This window comes from Pinus tabuliformis, chromosome X, assembly GCF_031772625.1.
Source record: "Pinus tabuliformis cultivar Carrire ecotype Pingquan chromosome X, CPIR1, whole genome shotgun sequence".
Classification (NCBI taxonomy): domain Eukaryota; kingdom Viridiplantae; phylum Streptophyta; class Pinopsida; order Pinales; family Pinaceae; genus Pinus; species Pinus tabuliformis.
The window spans coordinates 850,577,301-850,597,785 of record NC_142308.1 but is presented as its reverse complement, the minus strand read 5'-3'; the positions used below and the strand labels follow the sequence as shown (position 1 = coordinate 850,597,785).

At 37.0% G+C, this 20,485-nt stretch overlaps 1 long non-coding RNA gene across 1 annotated transcript; it reads right to left on the bottom strand.

Annotated features, from left to right (window-relative positions):
* Positions 1–18,812: 18,812 nt before the first annotated feature.
* LOC149142405 (uncharacterized) lies at positions 18,813–19,615 on the bottom strand. Its single transcript, XR_016264911.1, has 3 exons — positions 19,349–19,615; positions 19,158–19,258; positions 18,813–19,033 (listed from the first exon to the last, which is right to left on the bottom strand). It is a non-coding gene; the product is annotated as an uncharacterized LOC149142405 (long non-coding RNA).
* Positions 19,616–20,485: the final 870 nt, after the last annotated feature.

Genomic DNA, 20,485 nt, shown 5'->3' with positions numbered 1-20,485 from the left:
TACCAAACTCGTATTTCACCTGTAAAGAATCACTCACACTATATTGGATCTGAGCACAGGCTACAATTCTTGATATTGGCCAATTCATTGGCATACTCAATCCCTCTGACTGTGCAAATCATCATGCACAACTATAGTCACAACTGATAGCAATCTGATCCTCTAACACCTGTCCCTGCTGAACTGAACATGCACTGACATGCAACTGAGTTAACAAATGTATTCTATAGTTTCATTATGAGTTAATAACTTGTGAACTAATTAATAACTAATTCACCCAACTCATATCTAGTCTATTTGCCAGTTAGACTAAATACAACCAGTTTAACAAAGCTAAACTGAACACAACTCCATCAACTACACCTCCAATCCACTAAACTCAACTCACTTGAGTTCTAACTGAAGTCCTGCATGCAAATATTAGTCATCCATAGGTAACCACGTATTTCCCTCTGAGATCTACATGTACCACATCCGTAGCTCATCCTGAAGTGCTCCAAGAGAAGGTTGGGTCCCTATAATACTAGTGATTACCCCATTACTATTGTAGTTACACCCCTTATTTATATTGTTGTGCCCCTATTACCCCCATATTGTTATTTCTGTGCCCCATAGAATCCCTCTATTGTTATTTTTGTGGCTTTATATTATTATTGTTAGGTCGGCTGGATTATATTGTGACTCCTTAGACTCCTATATATAGAAAGGAGGTTTTGTCATTTGTATCATCCAAGAATTGTTCATTTATGTAATGTAAAGGAGGTTTCCCCCTCGAAGAGGCTGAATTCTAAGGCGTTGATCTATCTTTTCTATCTTTTCTTGAGCTGGTTTCATAACATTTGGTATCAGAGCTTTGGATTCTAGGGTTTCGCTGCTCCAAACAGGTCATCGTGGAATTTTCGCTATAAATTTTTTTCTGTGACGTTTCAGAAGTCGCAAAAAAACCCATTTGAGAAGAAATCGCGCTGAACCTTGGGTCCAAATTTCAGAGCTTTTCGCGCGATATTTTCGGAGATATGATCTGAGGAAGTTGGTCTTTTGCAGACTCCTGAATTACATTCAAAACAGGTGACCTGGGGAAAATCATCATAACTTTCTCTCTGAGGATCGGATTGAAATTTCGTAAGAAGGTACAGAAAGAGGACGGACTATAGTTTCTTTTGTATGTGTTTCAGATTCAAAGGTTGAAACAGTGACTCGTGGCACGTCATACAAGTTCGCTCTACTGAACTAGTCTAAAAGCAAGTCACTGTGGGAGATTTCACATAACTCTTCCTTGGAGAATCCAATTTGGCTCAGACTTGTGGCATTGGAAAGAGGACGCAGAAGGCTACTACAAGTAGAATTTCAGAACTGGATGATCCGAAATTACAGAGATACATCAGATTCAATATCAGGCTTCTATAAAGTGAAAAAAGGTGTGTAGTTTTTTTTTAAATTTTTGTGTAAGCTTGGTTTAACGGAATTCAAAGGGCATAGTAAAGCATTATTATCGGTAACTGATGCCCCGAGGAAAGAAAATGCAAACACCTAGTAAGGAACCTGAAATCTCTAGCATGACTCATGAAGAAGAGGAAGAAATGCTACATGATATATCAAAATTACAAGAACAAGTGCAACAAATGTCACGCTCACAAAAGCTAACAGAAGCTAAGATAAGTGGCGTGGAATCTAAGATAAATGGCATGGAATCTAAGATAAAGGGAATGGAAGCTAAGATGGATGATTCGAAGACAGATTTGAAGAGAGACATGGCAGATTTGAAGATAGATTTGAAGACAGACATGGAAGAATTGAAGAAGTTGCTACAAGAAAGGGTCACTAATGGTGAAAAGGTAGTAAAGGAAACTCATGATGAGAACAAAAGAAATGTTAATCATGATTCCATAGACGCTAATGTTGGATCGAAGAATCACCATATTCCAAAAATCGATATGAGGAAGTTTGATGGCAAGGATCCCGCCACATGGATATTACAGATGGAGCAATTCTTCGATCTCAATAATGTGCAAAACGCACAAAAGGTACGTATGGCAACTGTATATTTGGAACCAAATCAGTTTGTATGGTATCAATGGCTTTGCTCTCGTAAACAATTTATCACTTGGGCAATTTTTACGGAAGAATTGATAGCACATTATGAAGATACAAAAAGCAACACTTTTTTTAGCCAATTGATAAGTCTCAAACAAAAGGGTTCAGTAATGGAGCACATTGAGGAGTTCCAAAAATTGAACATAAGGGTAAAAGATATTCCAGAGGAGCATAGGATTGATGTGTTCATAGGGTCTTTAAAGGATAATATCCAACATGATGTTCGCCTTTGGGAACCTGATTCATTAGAGAAGGCATTCAGGTTAGCAAGAAAAATGGAAAGCAAAATTATGGCAACCAGGAAGCATACCACTCACAACTATAAAGACGGAAGTGTTGTTGCCCCTAGTCTTCCACAACCTATAAGGTTGACACCACAAAAATTGGAAGAAAAAAGAGCAAAAGGGCTTTGTTACAGTTGTGATAGCAAATACACTAAAGGTCATAAGTGTGCTGAGAAGAAATTATTCTACATAGATTGTGAAGAGGAAGAAAAAAAGGAGCAAGAAAGGTCAAAAGAAGAGATATACTCCAGGAACAAAGCCTAGATGAAGAACAAATAAATCCGACCATATCTTGTAATGCATTGGCGGGAATTACCACTCCTCAAACCATCAAGATAGAAGGACAAATCAAGAAGAAAAAGGTAATAGTGTTGATTGATTCAGGAAGCACCCACAATTTTATTCATTGTAGGGTAGCAAAAGAATTGAATTGCTTCCTATATCCAGCACCAGAGTGTCAAGTGATGATTGCAAATGGAGGAACAATAAATTGCTCTGGAAAGTGCCATAATATCAAGCTATCCATGGGAGAATATGTATTGACTAGCCCAATGCTTTCCATTCCAATGGGAGGTGCTGATGTTGTACTAGGAGTCCAATGGCTACAATCCTTGGGTACAATAGCTTTTAATTTTCAAGAACTTTTCATCAAATTTTCTACGGAAGGAAAGGAAGTTGAATTAAGGGGTATTGCAGGGAAACCAGGAAAGATAATCAGCTCTAATGGCATGACAAAGCTTCTAAAAAAGGAGCAAAGAGGTGTAATTGCACAATTATGTTCGCTAGATGTTTCCACATTGGAATCATCTATTTCTCCAGATCTCCAAAAAGTCCTGGACAATCATTCCAAGGTATTTGAGACTCCCAAAGGTCTCCCACCTATGCGTGATCATGATCATGCTATTCATCTGATTCCAGGAAGTGTTCCTCCAAACATCAGGCCGTACAGATATCCCTATGTCCAAAAAAGTGAAATTGAACGTATGGTTGCAGAAATGCTAGAGGCTGGTATAATTCAACCAAGTCAAAGTTCTTTCTCAGCTCCAGTAGTATTGGTGCACAAGAAGGATGGATCATGGCGCATGTGTCCAGATTATAGGGAGCTCAACAAGCTCACTATTAAAGATAAGTTCCCCATTCCTGTTATTGATGAATTACTGGATGAATTGCATGGATCAATTTACTTCACCAAGTTGGATCTTCGTTCGGGATATCATCAAATCAGAATGAAGATTGAAGACATTCCGAAAACGGCATTTAGAACTCATGAGGGTCATTATGAATTTTTGGTCATGCCTTTTGGCCTTACCAATGCACCTTCAACATTTCAAGGTTTGATGAATTCAATTTTCAAACCATTCCTTAGAAAATTTGTGTTAGTATTTTTTGATGATATACTAATCTACACAAGTCTTGGAAGGATCATGTTGAACATGTTGACAGGGTGCTACAACTATTGGAGGAGAAACAATTATATGCAAAAAGATCCAAATGTTTCTTTGGAGTCCAGGAGGTGGAATATTTGGGTCATATTGTATCTCATGAAGGAGTTAAGGTAGACCCTAGCAAAATTAAAGCCATTAAGGAATGGAAAATCCCCACATCCATAAAGCATCTGCGAGGATTTCTTGGGTTGACAGGGTATTATCGCAAGTTTGTTAAGAATTATGGGAGAATAGCAGCACCTCTAACAACATTATTGAAGAAAGATTCATTTTCATGGACTCCGGAAGCAACAAAGGCCTTTGAACATCTTAAAGAGGCAATGTGCCAAGCACCGGTCTTAGCTACACCGGACTTCACAAAAACCTTTATTGTGGAATGTGATGCTTCAGGAAATGGAATTGGTGCTGTTCTAATGCAAGATGAAAGACCCATTGCTTTTGAAAGTCGTCCAATCAAGGGAAAGTTTTTAAGCAAAGCTATTTATGAGAAGGAAATGTTGGCAATACTCCATGCACTTAAGAAATGGCGACCCTACCTAATGGGAAGACACTTCAAGGTAAAAACGGATCATGATAGCCTTAAATACTTTTTAGAACAAAGATTATCCTCTGAAGAGCAAAAAAAGTGGGTCACAAAGATGTTGGGTTATGACTTTGAAATCATCTACAAAAAAGGGAAGCAAAATGTGGTGGCAGATGCACTCTCAAGAAAGGATGAGGATGTGGAAGCATTGTTGTGTGCCATTTCTATTATCCAACCAGATTGGATAAACGAAGCAAGGGAGGAATGGAAGAATGACGAAGAAGTGTGGGCACTTATTCGAAAGCTACAACAAGATTCCAGTACTTCTGATACATTTAGCTGGCAAAATGATTCGTTATGGTACAAAGATCGCTTATACCTCTGTAAGAATTCCCAGCTAAAACAAAAGATTCTTATGGAATTGCACACTTCTCCCTTAGGAGGGCACTCAGGATTTTTAAAAACTTACCACAGGGTTAAGAAGGAATTTTTTTGGGATGGCCTTAAATCAGATATTCAAAAGTTTGTGGCGGAATGTTTGGTTTGCCAGCAAAATAAAGTTGAAACAATTAAGACACCAGGTCTATTACAACCTTTATCCATTCCAAGCCAACGTTGGGAGGAGGTTTCAATGGATTTTATCACAGGTTTACCCAAGTCTGAGGGAAAGAGTGTCATCATGGTGGTAGTTGACAGACTTACCAAGTATGCACACTTTTGTGCATTATCACATCCATTTAAAGCCAGTACAGTTTCTACTGCATTTATGGAAACAATTCAAAAGCTACATGGAAACCCAAAGATTATTGTAAGTGACAGAGATCCCATTTTCACTGGAAATTTTTGGACAGAATTATTTTCTTGTCTTGGTACTCAGTTAGCTCATAGCTCATCTTATCATCCTCAATCTGATGGGCAAACTGAGATAGTAAACAAATGTTTGGAAGGATATCTTCGTTGCTTTGTATCTGATAAACAGACACAATGGGTCAAATGGTTGCCTCTGGCTGAATGGTGGTATAACACTTCCTTCCATACAGCAACAAAAATGACCCCATTTATGGCACTTTATGGGTATCAACCACCATCCATCACATCATATTTAAGAGAAAATTCTAAGGTTCAGGCAGTGGAACATCACATCGAACATCAACAACAAGTCCTCCAACTCTTAAAGGATAACCTCGTGTTGGCACAAAATAGAATGAAACAACAGGCAGATCAACATCGCAGTGAAAGAAGTTTTGATGTAGGTGATTGGGTATTCCTACGGCTACAACCATATAAGCAAATGTCCCTAAAGCAAGCTAAGAAGGATAATAAATTATCACCAAAGTATTATGGTCCATACAAGGTGTTGCAAAAGATTGGTACTATGGCATACAAATTGGAGCTTCCTGCAGCTTCTCGATTGCACCCAGTTTTCCATGTTTCATGTTTAAAGAAGGTTATAGGTGACAAGCTCCCAATTCAAACAATATTGCCAGAACTTGACGAGGAAGGAAAAATTATATTGGAACCGGAAGCAATCACAGAAACAAGAACTCGACAGCTACGAAATCGATCAATTTCAGAGTATCTTATCAAGTGGAAGAACTTATCCGCTGAAGATTCCACATGGGAGGATGAGAATTTTATGCAGAAGTATCCAGAACTACTCAAGCGTTGAGGACAACACTTTTTTGAAGGAGAGGGGCATGTTGGGTCCCTATAATACTAGTGATTACCCCATTACTATTGTAGTTATACCCCTTATTTATATTGTTGTGCCCCTATTACCCCCATATTGTTATTTCTGTGCCCCATAGAATCCCTCTTGTTATTTTTGTGGCTTTATATTATTATCGTTAGGTCGGCTGGATTATATTGTGACTCCTTAGACTCCTATATATAGAAAGGAGGTTTCGTCATTTGTATCATCCAAGAATTGTTCATTTATGTAATGTAAAGGAGGTTGCCCCCTCGAAGAGGCTGAATTCTAAGGCGTTGATCTATCTTTTCTATATTTTCTTGAGCTGTTTTCATAACAGAGAATAAGATCAAGTTTATAGTCCAAATATTATTATGAGACAATAATATTTGACTTTTCTATTTTTGACAGCCAGTCTAAAAATAGACTTTGATCACTCATACTGTGATCACTCACACTGTGGTCACCCACACTGTGATCACTCATACTGTGGTCACCCACACTGTGATCATCCCTGCTGGGATCAAAAATAGAACTTGCACCATAATTTGCCTGTGGGCCCACTTAGTGAAGGCGACTCTTTTCACTAAGCTCCATCATCTTGCTGCAATCTCAACAGCTTCTAAGTTTTCTACCTTTTCAGGGAGAAGATTTTTCCCCTGCCAAACTGCCATTACTATTTTGCGAATGTGACATTAAAAATAATGCAGTTGATTAAGAATACCCATCACAACTTCATGCTCCTCCTTGCAGGTTCTCTCCTTCACCTCCAGAAGATATTGTAAAACTTCAACCAAATTCCGCTTAGCCATGGAACGACTAGGAGGGCCATCTATCCCATGTACATATATGCCATCATGACCATGATGGTTACCATGCCCCAAAGTACTTCCACCAAAACTATGAGAAGCATGCAGTTGCCTCTAACCACCTCTCCCATGAACACCTCATGAGGAGCTTGCTCCGCCATGCCCACCTTTGCTTAAAGCTTTCCCTCTCTACACCCTTCCCCACTTTGGCAGTGATGTCAGAAGGGGCATATTAGCCCTCATACATCTTAGGGATGGACACATTTTTTCACCCAGAGAGCCCAGCTAAAAAACACTTAACCAGTCCATCGAGCACTCCTGGTGAACATATGAGCACCCTGCATGCACTCCAATCCAAGAGAAAACCATCCTCTTGATAACCACAAAATAGAAGAATACCAAAACCAAATGAATTGGCGGTGAAGGAAGCTACAGAAATAATGGACTTCTCCAGGGCCAAAACCCAACACCAAATTCGACTAAACATAAACACAATAAAGCGCACCCAAGACCTAAGACACGATAAAGTATCAAGCCCTCACCACCACCTAAGGACGATAATACTGAAATTCCAAACAAACACCACCAGGCACCACCACCTCAGATGAAACCCCCTCCAAGCCCCAACCAAGGATAGAGGAACCCAAAAAACACCTAGACCACCCAACTCCTGGAAGAGAACTGCTTCGCACATAACCCAAGATAGGATACACTTGCTCTAATCAACTACGCTAATTGAACCTAGACAATAAGACTGGGAATCCAACCTAGAATAGACTCCCGTAAGATAATATTCAACCCATACAAAAACTAAACCAGAACACCACAGGGGCAATACATAGACCAGACACCACCCAAATATTTATGAGACCGAGGACACTGAAAACCACCAAACCTGGAAAGAAAAGAGCCCGGGCCTAGCCATCCTTCTCAATGAAGATACCAAGACTAGTGAAAAGGAACAAGGAGTGCATGCCAGACAAAATTACCTCCCAAAAGCGGTAAACTAGGGGCCCGTAGACACCAGACCCTTCAGAATTTCTGACGCCTCAGCCTCCGCCACTACTTTGCTTCCTCCAATATCCTGGAATTCACCCATGGGAGGAAGGAAATCACCATTGAACCTTCTATTCCTATGTCTACAATCACATAATAACCCGAGTCTCTCGTCACCTTCTAAATTAAGTTTTTGGTATTCGACTGACTTCCCCAAGGTACCGTATCACATGCATGTGCAATGACAATTACCACAACCAAATACACAAAACGGGAAGGCAGATCCTTTTCCTTCCTCTTCTTCTTCCATATGCCCCCTATCATAGCCCACATGTTAGTAGTTCTACATGCTCATCCTTGGGATCATACACCCCATCGGGGAACACTCCTTGGTGTCGATGATCTGATGCATCTATTCTAGATGAAGGAACCTAAATTTGATCGGCCAATCATGGAGAAATTCCTAATTTTGGTGATCAGTACCCCAATTTTCCAGTTTGTCTCCTACTTGATTCCCCTGTTGTCTCATGTGTCAGTGATTCAATATTCAAAATAAGATAATTGGAAGAAGATTCTTTCGATTGTGAGCTCAAGCCTCCAACTAGTTGTAACCTTATCAGGAAGGGAACCATTTATAAGTTTCTACATCATAGAAACTGCAATTTGCGAATCCCCAGTGATTTGAATTTTGGCAAACCCCATCTCTGTTGTTGTTTGAAGTCCCTTTTCCAATGTTAGAAATTCATCTACATTATTAGTTGTGTTGCCACATGAAGTTGTATATAGTTTCGCGACCTTACCTTGGTCGTTGCGAATCATACCTCCTAAATCGGCAGGGTCGGGGTTTCCTTTCAAAGCTCCATCAAGGTTAATTTTGAAAAGTCCAGCCGATGGGTGGATAAATTTGTTAGCCAAGCTACCCCTTAGATATGGGTTATGAGGAACTCGAGAGAAGATCCAGGTCCCCAAGGATTATCAACTCCTTCCATTTTGCCTTCCAATCCTCTTCTGATCATCATTATATAAGGATAGTTCCTTTATATTTCACTTTACCACTACCCAAACCTGATCTAACCTAATTTTATTCAAACGAAACACCACCCTATTCATGACTTTCCATATATTCCAAAGGACGAAGCCTTGTGAGAGGTACCAAGCTATATTTGCAATGGGGTTCTTGAATAATTTCCTTCTCCATAGCTCAAGCGATTCCTTTAAGCTATTCAAAGATCTGTTTAAGGTGCCAAACAATTGTGCTGCCCTATTCCAAAGTAGCTCCACCATGACACAATGATTGAGAAGGTGATTTGCAGTTTCTTCCTAATTTGCACAAATTGGACATCTTGATGGGCTAACAAATCCCTTTCTCCAGATCTTATCCCAAGTGAGAAGCTTTCCATGCCCAACAAGCCATAGAAAAAGGGATACTTTAGGCGAGAGACCTGAATACCATATTTTCTTCTAGAGTGGCTCCTGAGGTGCTTCAACTGAAAACGATACCATGGAGTATGCCTCTTTTTTTGAGAATGAACCATGAGGAAGGTAACCCCATCAAAGTTTATCTAGCCCCTGTAAATTAAGGATGAGATGCTCTTGAAGAAGGTTAGATAGGGAATCCCATGACAAAGGAGGGTTGTGGTCCGACCAATGCCCTTCGGACTTCCATTCTCTTCATTTTGTTGTTTGATTAGATTCCTACCAAAAATATTTAACTTTTATTGCTCCTATTTGGGTTTTAAAGGCCTCGATATCCCTAAGATTCTATATGAGCTTAAATTTTTGGTTTTCATCCAAGAATCCTTAGAAAATTTGGCAGAATGTCCATTCCTAACCTCCCAAAATCCATGATCCTGTACGAGGCCTTTGGTGTCCCTTACCCTATTCCATATGGATGAACCGCTTGGGATAAATTACTATTAATTTAATAATATATCTAGGCTTTTATTCCCACTGTATTTGTGGGTCCATAGTGCCTTCCAAATTTTTGAGCCACCCAGCTGCCACCCCCCACCATAAATTGGCTCTGAGGACCTTAGACAGTAGCTTGGATTGTTTAGTCTGAGACTGATGTGGATTTTGGACTTTCATAGTTTATCCCACGCAAACAGGGACCACTTATTTCCAATTTGGACACCTGACCACAAAAATTTTTAGTATTTTTCAATCATTTCCTTCTATACGCTTTTAGGGGATGGAAGAGTCGAAAGTTGGTAAATTGGGAGAGCCTACAAAATTGATTTCACAAGAGTTAATCTGCCAGCCGAATTCAACACCCGGAAGGTCCAACTTGAAAGTTTCCAATCTAGATGGTCCAAAATATCCTTCCAACATGATATCCAGAGAGAATTAGAAACAAGAGGGACCCCTAGATAGGAACCTGATATTGAGCCAATGTGAAACCCAAGGGTCCTAGCCAAATTTCGTCGAACACTAGGATGCATATTAAAGAAGAATATATATGATTTGTCTTCGTTGATTACTATGCCAAACTCTTTCTGGAACGCTTCTAATATAATACCAAGCTATCTTTCTTCCCTTAAGGAATGTTTCCCAAATAACATGTTATCATCAACAAACTATTGATGGATAATAGGAGGACTCCTAGGGGTGAGACACAGTCTCTGGAGGAGACCCGAACCAGATGAAACTTTCAAAAAACAACCAATCCCTTTTGCTGAGATGATAAATAGGAAATGGGAGAGAGAATCTCCCTGTCTTAGACCTCTAGAACCTTGAAATAGATGAGATGGATATCCCTTGACTATGATAGATTAAAAGGGTGTTTCAATCAAGGATTTAATCTAATTTATCCAATTTTGAGAGAACCCAAAAGCATCAAGGATAATTAAGAGATAATTCCAATTGAGGCAATCATATGCCTTAGAAAATTCCAATTTCATGATCATTATTGGTAATTTAGTTGACTTCAAAGAGTGCACTGCCTCTTGTGTTGCTATAACTCCATCCATGATCTGCCTTCCTTCGATGAAGCCAATTTGCTAAGGTCCTATTATTGATATCAAAATAGGCTTCAAGCACCAGAGCATTATCCCTGAAATCATCTTGTAGATTACATTGAAAATGGGTATCGACCTAAAATTGCTCAGATCAACAACTCCTTTCTTCGAGATAAGAGTGAGAATGGTGGCATTGAGGCCCAACCAAACCATTTGGGTTTGGCTATATTCCTAAACCAATTCATTAATTTCTAGACCAAGGAAATTCCAACTAGATTTGAAGAAGTTGGGGGTAAAATTGTTTGGTCCTAGATCTTTGTTTGAAGGGATATCTCTAACCACCTCCTCGACTTCTGCATAGGAGATCACCTGTGTAAAGGCCTGATTCTAATCCTCCATGAACAAGCGTGGGATGAATTTTTTCACCTTATGTATAGCCACTCTTTTGTCATCCCCAGGTTCCGTTATAAGATTTTTGAAATGGGAGATCAATTCCTCAATATTTTCCTAATGTTGCACAAGCTATTGAACTTCCTGGGAATTTAGTGAAAATATTTGATTGGCTTGAAGGTGCTTAAGCATTGTTCTGTGGAAGAACTTAGTATCATGTTCTCCCTCTTAGAGCCATTGAAATTTTGACTTCTGCTTCCACAAACTTTCCTCCTACTTACGTTTGTGCTCTAGTTTCGAGAGAACTCTTCCTTCCTGGAGATTTAAGGCCTCTGTCCTACTTTCTAGTATGATCTTTTGTTGGATTGCCTTCATTTCTTCTTCGAGAGCCCTTTTCTCCTTATGAATGTTTCCAAAATCATATTGGTTCCATTCCTTAATCTTTTTCTTAAGTTCCTTAAGTTTCATTTGGAAGGTTTCCATGTGACAATGTCCTAAAACCCTATTCTCATTCCACCACTCCTCTAAATTAGAGATAAAGATAGGCCTCTCTAACCAGAACAATTCAAAGATGAAAGGCATATTCCTCGAGGCCATTCGTAGATCAATTTATAATCTAATGGGCTAGTGATTTGAACCCAAACAAGGGAGGATGGAAGATTGAAAGAACAAATATTGTTGAATGATATCCTCAAAAATAAGAAATCGATCTAAGTGAGGATAAATCTAATGCTTAACCCCTCGACGATTGTAGCAAGTGAACATTCCATTTATGAAATCAATATATTCTACCTTAAGATCTTGAATGGTTTCCTGAAAGATAGTGAAATTGGATCAAGCATCTGAACCCTACCTTTCTTTTTGGTCAAGCTCTTGATCATATTGAAGTTTCCTTCAAGGATGCAGATCGTGTCTCCTTGAAGACCGCTCATCTTCACCAAATTTCTTAGAAAAATCTTCTTTTCTCCAGGAGTGGATGATCCATAAACCCTTGATAACCATACTCTCGCTGAAGAGGAAATACATTCGAATTGGCTTGACAAAATATTAGAACATGGAAACCATGAGCCATAAGAGGTCGATTTTGGATCCCAAATGATCCCAAGTCCCCTGGCACTCCCCTTAGCATCTAGTGCCATACACTCCGCTAGAGGCCAACATTTACCTGTTATTTCTATTATTTTTTCCCGAGAGACCTTAGTTTCATAAAAAAAAATGATGTCTGGTTTTTCTTATTGTATCTTGTTCCTTAAGTACCTCAGGTTATGTTCCAAAAAAATATTTTCATGGGAGAGTGGAGGAGGATCGTTGGTAATACTCTGTGAGGATGTTGGCTTTGCCAGAAGTAACCAGGATTTCCCTTGCTTCTCGAATTAATTCTCTTGTTGGTTTTCTATCCTTCTTTCGCTTCTCGAACCCCGAGCTGAACTTTGCACGATGGATAGTGGCCTCATCTTCCTAGATGACGAAGTTTGTTTGAGAAGATGTTTCACATGGGTAGTGTCGCTTCTCTCATTCTTTATACACATGGTGTAATTTCTCTAGTTTATCCTAGGGTATATCCTTAGTTTTGGATTTCACCCAACTTATCAAGAAGGCCACCATGACCCTCTCCTCAGAGTTGAGATGTTCCATTTTATCCTCCTATTCTAGAGCTTGCTGAACTTATGCTAGAACCCATTGAATCTCCTTTCCTGATGAGATCTCCTATGGATATTTTATCTTACTAGTTGGTTTTGCTTTAAGGTTTGTTTGAGCCACCTCCATTTCCATTGATTTTCAAGGTTGAACTGTCATCACAATCTCCTTTTCCTTTTCAACTTCTACATGATATTTCAAAGTGGAAAACATGTTCAAGTCTTGGCTGATTTTCACCACCGACTGAGGATGTGGTGACACGGGGCTAGAGGGGCCTTTGGTACCTTGATTACATCTATTTGTCACCTCCTGGAATCTATCTGGAGGAGGGTTTGATGAGGGAAGCTGTTATCTTTTGGCTTCTACAGACAGTCATGGAACAAGTTCCCATACTATTGGGAAAATCTGCATTTAAACGATACATGATCATAGTTCAACAACTATGACTAGACTTCATCCTAGTACTCTATTTCCACTGATTCAGGAAGAGATTTTGAGATATTCATGTAGACACATATTCTAGCATAGGATGAGTATCATCTACGCTTTGCGATTTTAGATACTTGAACAAAAGTATCAATAGAGTCACCTATTGATTCCAAGATATCCATCTCCCAAAATTCCTCTAACAGAGAGTACAACCTAATCCATATTATGGCCACTAATAATTGCTCCTTATCTAGGTTGTAGCAGGGTTCCCAATGCCTCATAAACAGGCCTGCACTATTCATAAAATATGGTCCATTATAAAAATCTCTCTTCCTATTTTCCATATCTTCAAATATCACTATAAAAAACTTTTAGTAATTAATTAGCCATTTTGTACTAATGTATATTTAAATATTTAAGCTCACAGACTTGTAACTATTTTCTTTTATTGCACATGGATATATAAAATGTAGTAAATTATTTTATGAGCAAATTCCAAGTCCAATGTTTCTTGTTAAAGCCAACCAATCATCAAGTTAATTCATTTACATAAGGTTTTCAGTATGTTACGTTCAGGTATCTCATCAACCATGAATTCTGTCACCTTTTATCGATATTCATGCACTATCAAAGACGATATCAATAGCCTTATAAAAAAACTTATAAAAGATCAGGCCTCATGCATTTAATGGCATCATGTTAATTCAATGATCATAACCTAAAATTCATTTCACATATCAAACATGAGTGGTACTTACCTCAATTTATGACTGGGAAATTGGGTCTGGGATTGCATCTCTCCAGCCAACCACAAAAGTTCCATCTATTTATTTTTAAAGGAAAAGGTACACATAAATTGACAACCACTATTTAAGAATAGGTCCAAAGGGAAGAAATAGACAGACAAAAAATATATAAAACTAATGAAATTTGGGTTACATTCATGAGCACAAAAATGCACTTAAGTACTTTGTATCACTTAGAAAGAGGAAATATTTTCAAAACACACACACACACACACGTCATTTTTTTTCATTTTTCTTTCAATTCTTTGTGACAATGGAATCCATGAATTTATTCATGGTGGACTATCCCATTTACACCATAATATCAAGAAACATTTGAACTAAGCAGTGAGCACTTGTGAAAAGAAAAAGATCATGAACAATTCTAGAGACCTAGCTGTAAATGCCTTCTTTTGTACATAATCCTAAGCACTTAGTCTCTACAAAATCTAAAGAAGATTAATAAGCTTTCAATTTATGAAACCTTTACAAAACCTAGATGCATAAACAAAAATTTTCTAGCATCCATCCTGAAATGCATAAACCCAAATTACCATAAAGCTTGAAACTCTTATACCCCTCAATGTCTAAAGTTCATACCCTGCCTCAAGTTGTAGTAAGTTCTCACTGTATAAAACCCAACATAACAGTTAAAACAAACTCTCCTCAGTACAATATAGCTTTTAAATACTAAGAGTCAATGATTCTTGTAACCTTCAATGAACAAAAAACTTTTGTCAATAACTTTCCTCCACTACACACAACCTTACAAAAAAAAACCCTAAATTTCAAAAACCATTAAATGCACTTAAGTACTACAATATCACTTATAAAGAGGATAAACATATCAAAAAATAGACACACACAGACACACACACACACACATATATTCATTTTTCTTACAATTATTTATGACAATGTAATCCTTGAATTTAATCATGGTGGCCTATCCCATCTCCTGGCTAGTCTTGATATTGGATTGAATAGACAACAAGAGGCTAGACTAAAGATTTTATTTTTCTTAATTTTACCATGTAATTCTTCTATACCCAAGCCATACAAGAAGCCACCATTTTTTGGAGTCAGGACCTCAACAACTTGGTGGGTTCTACACTCTGTTACCTTTCTAGTTATCATTCCCCCAAAATCAAAACACATAAGAGAGAAATCATAAGACTTACTTGGCTATGTTCCTTAATCTCACGAGTGTCAATAAGGCCATCAGGACTCCACTCAGAGCAAGATTCTTCTTCTCCCATGGCTTCCCCAACCTACAAAATCATCAAAAATTTATATCTTCAACTATCCAACCCTCCCCTTCTCAGTCATCATCATGGCTTGCAAGCTTCATCCATTAATGAACCGAGGTCCATTATCAACTTTGGAAAAATATTTGTTTGAAAATATGGTTGACATGCCCACAATGAATTGTGAAGTGAAAGAAACAGTTTGGTGGATAAAATCAAAGCCACCTAAATCACTAAGGTAATTACAGTATAAGGTAAGCGTTCCTACCACAACAATTATGTGGTGATACAAGCAAGATATCTCTATATAGACTTAGGAAACTAATTCCAAAAACATAGATACTAGCAAACATGCATGGGTGAGGAAGGTATACCATGGTTGACTAAGGTTGACGTTGGTTTACATTGACTCTTAGAAGCAAGTTACCAATAACCAAATATTATAGCTCTTATAAAAGCCACTACAAATATTGATACCTATATTTTAATATGGATATAACAATATAGAACCAACATAGTGGACAACCAATAATCCTCAGGCCATCTTAAACAACCATGGAATTCTAACTGGATACAAGTTATTGATGGAAAGTGAATATGTTACGACAACCTTTGCGTTCCTCAACCAACGTGTTTAAGCTTGGTAGACATAATATGTCGTTAAGGTAAGATATGTTAAGTACATGTAAAATTAAAAGTATAGGCAAGGGAAAAGATTATCTCAGGACTTTGTGTAAACTAGAAAGAAGCTTCAAATCTCTCCATTTACAAAATATGATCTATAGGTATAAAAATGATAGAATAATACAAAATAGAAAATACAGAGAAGGAAAAATTCTAGTTATCTAAATTACAAAGTTGGGAACTTTACAAAAAGGGAGAATTTCACCCAATTTAGTATGATAAAAACTAAAATTTAATTGCACATTCGATTTTATATCTATGTGCTAAGGACATAGGGCCTTCATAACATTTTAGAACACTGCAAACAAGGTATCCTAGAAAAGGAAGTCTAGTGAAAGAAAATGAAATGGAAATCATTATATGAGCTATGAGCTTGGTTAGAGAAATTGTGCTTGCACTCTTGTACATCCTATTGTATATTTTCTACCATAATTCAATTTCTCCAATCGAATATGGCTATTCAACATTCAACTCCTCTAAGCTCTTAAGGAAAGATTGTGACACAATAATTGTTGGAGTTAGATCTCACGCTATTTCTCTACTTGTTTAGGTAGCTAAAAGAAAGGCTTTGTTGAATTCATGATGGCTATAGATCTCTAAAAAGGGAAGGAAATGCCCTTATTTCCAGTAGAAATAAGCATTCCTTTTCGTAAAAAATAAAATCTTGTTACACAAGGGTGAGACAACATTTTCACAAGCCACACAGTTGCAAGTATGATTATAATAGAACAATGGTGTGATATTTGAAGGGATTTTCTAGAATACTATAGAAATTCAAGGCCAAGAGTGATTTGTAGGAGATAATTCTTCCTATAATGGCTTGAGAAAGTACCTTTCATGAAAGGTGTTGTGGATGTATCAATGTTATTATGTCTTGGAACATTTGGTAACTAAGGGTAAAATTGTAGCTGTCTATGCAACTTGAATATTCTTAATGACTTTCATGGTAGTTGGGTTTGTTGTTATTACGTAAAAATTGGGGTTGATTTCTCCCTTATTAGATTGTGAAGGCTGGTCATAATTTAAATGATAAAAATTATATATATATATATATATAAACTCAGGATTCACAATTTATATGTAAGATATATTACATATAATATAATGTGTGTGAGGGCACATGAATTGGTGATTATCGCCTGGTAGTAATATAATGTGGGCATGGATGATTATGAGCAATGGTCATTTGGATAATCTATTACAAAATGTAGCTACATTCCAATTTCCCTTCCAGCAAGTTGTACCATGTGCCAATTTTCTTGGCCATTAAAAATTATGTATTTCAATGATCACACCGAAACTTCAAGCCTCAGTACTGTCACAAGGAACTACAAATCCAAACAAGTGTATTTCATTAAATTTGAGAATTAAAATAATTTCAACAAATTCCCTTTAAAAAGAATGAAACTACAAAGGAATTTAATTACCATATTAGTGGACAAATAAAAACAAAGTTGTTTTCCATCTATTGAAAATTTTTAGATTTCAAATTTAATTGGAGAAAGGAACATGGTAAGTAGAGTCCCTCTGCCACATGTCAACATCCCATCATCATAACAAAATTGTAAAAAAAAAGAAACTATTACAATGACAGTACCATCAATGGATTGTGCATCTTTTTTATGAGAAAGTAATCAAGTAGATTATATCCCTACATCTATAATGTGACTGTTTGTTATAAACAATTGATACAGTCTGATACTTAGGGTGAATTGAAAAAAACTAGTATTTTTAGTTATCACGGGGCAAGCATGGGGTTATCTTTGCAGTTGATGATTTCTTGCTAAGTTCACTGCTGGTAGTGAATTTAATTAATTGCCTTGGCACTGATTGACCAGATAGTAGAAGTTGGTTCTGTTGGCAAACCTATGATGGAGGGAGTTCCTACTTTCTTTGAAAATGCTCAAAAGGTGTCTTAGAACACAAGATATATTGTAAAATATTTAGATAAGAATATTACAAGTTGGTTTTGTTGGAAAAACTATGATGGATGGATTTCCTACTTTCATTTAAAATACTCAAAAGGTGTCTAAGAACACATGATATCTTGTAAAATATTTATGTAAAGATATTTCATCATTACTTATGCAATTGGAATTTGTTACTCAAAAATCACTCCCATTCCTGGCATACTACCTTCATTAATAATGTTCTTCCTAAATAGGAGCAATTTAGCTACATGGATCTAAAAAACTTGCGTTCAAAGAATTCAAAACATCCTAGAAAAAGAGTTCTTATTTTAATAACTTGGATGATTCATCATATAGCTATTTTTGAATCACAACAACTACTTCCCTGACTTCACAGACACTATATATTCTGGTAAACAATAAGAAAGAAATGTGATTCTGCATTCAATTAATTCATATGGATTGATATTTGATAGCCTGATAAGTGATTGATGCATGTATTGGGCATGAGAAGTCTGTTCCAGTCTATACTAAATTATAAACGACTCTAGCTTTAAAGTTTAATTATGTTCTTATTGTGATGGAAGAAATTTTTAGTCTTAAATATTAAGACTTAAAATGGATTTCAATGTAAAATATATTTCTAGGAAAAACTAAAACATAGTGTTAGAATGTAGAAATGACGTCTCTAAGAATTTTCTCCAATAAGTGTCACACATGGATCAAGTAAGTTACATTTCAATTGGAAAAAATAAAAATAAAAAAGGCATTTCAAATGGCATCACGATCCCTACTTTCCAGAGAGTGTGGTAATTTTCAGTACTATGGGTGGCAGCATGGAAATTTTCTTTCATGGAGGTGGCAATGCAACTTCAATCTCGGGAGAAACACCAAGATGGTCGATGCCCACATAGGAAACTAAAATGTCTCCAAGTAATGGGTAGCACTAAGATAGTCACAAGATGTTCGTTGCCACAATCAAGCATTCTTGTCCCATCGAGTTCCCAATATATGTTGTTAGTAGAGCAGATATGATCTCAACCATTATGAGTTCATTCAACCATACCCCCATACTAACAAACAATATTTTGGGAATTCATAACAACTACACCATTTCTATACCTGGTGTGTCTTCTTACTCGTGCAACCTTGCTACAAGGAAGCATTTTGGCATTCAAATGGATAATTTAATAGAAACAACAATTAAATGCACAATAATATATACAAACAAAATATATCGCAATAATCAAATCTGCCCAGAATTTAATCACCATACCTTGAATAGCTTCTTTGGGGGTCTTGAAGCCAAGACCCACATTCTTCCAAAACCTGTTGCCACCTTTTCCAGGACGTTTCCCCTTCCCAGACTTCTTAGAACTGCAACAATATAAATTAAGGATCAAAAGAGAAGCAAATCAAAAGATTCTAAACATGAAATAAAATCAAATAATACTGCAATATGATTACCTGAGAAAGACTTTTGGTTGCTTTAGAAAAGCTCTCTCAGTCTATGAAAACAATACAAGGAATTTGTATCAGAGATGTCCCATTAGTTGATAACAATGACAATACTAACAACAACGTTTTCACTGTTCACCCACAAATACAAGCTTCAGAGTGGCATAGAATATTGGAAAAAGGCGTTTGGCTTCTATTAAAAGGGCTTGTTATGGTTAACTGCTTTTTTATAAATAAACCCATCTACCAATATTTGAGCATAGCGATAGAATAATAGAATGGATGATCAGAGAGCCTATCCCAATATTACATATATTTCATACCTTGCATTAAGATTAATAACTTTAACGTGAGCTTGCAACTCCAAACCTGCAAAGGAACCAATAAAAAATAAAAAACTATATTTGATAAAAGTACTAAAATCTAAAACCAAATCCCCAATTATTTAAAAGTCTTGGACAAATCCTGAGCTACTTGATCAGAAAACAACTGGATAGGAAGGACCAACTCAAGGCACCAATACATTAGAATATTATGTTTTTATTATTAACAAGATCCTAATAAAGTTGGTATCATGGAAACTTTGTCTACTAATTTATGTTATTTCCAAAAGTTTCCAAATAAGGACCAAATAGTCTAACATGAACCCTTCAATCTAGACAAACAAGATATCAAAACAACTTTTGGCCATTCTACACCCTAGATTATAGATGGTATAACTAGTAGGAACTTATCAAATTTGGGGAATTAATTAATACCTTGAACCATTCTACACAAAAACAAGCACCATACTAAACGTTTCTAGGAAAAAAAATCCCTACATTAGCATTATTTGAAGTGAATCTCAGTAGGAAGTGAATGCCTCAACGAGTAAATACCTCAATCCTTGGCCTATTTCATATAGCCAGAATGAGGGGTGATGCGGAATATTATCCGCACACAACATAACCTTCTCACTATGTGAATAAGGAAGACAAAATAGTTCAATGTGAAAGAACTGATAATTACAATGGATATCATTGTGATCGGCACCAGTGTAACATAAAGAAAACCACTACAAATAACTTAGTCCTAATCCTAATTTTTTCATATGAAGAGAAACATGATGAGAAAGAAGGGTTTCCTTATTAAAAATTGGATATTTTT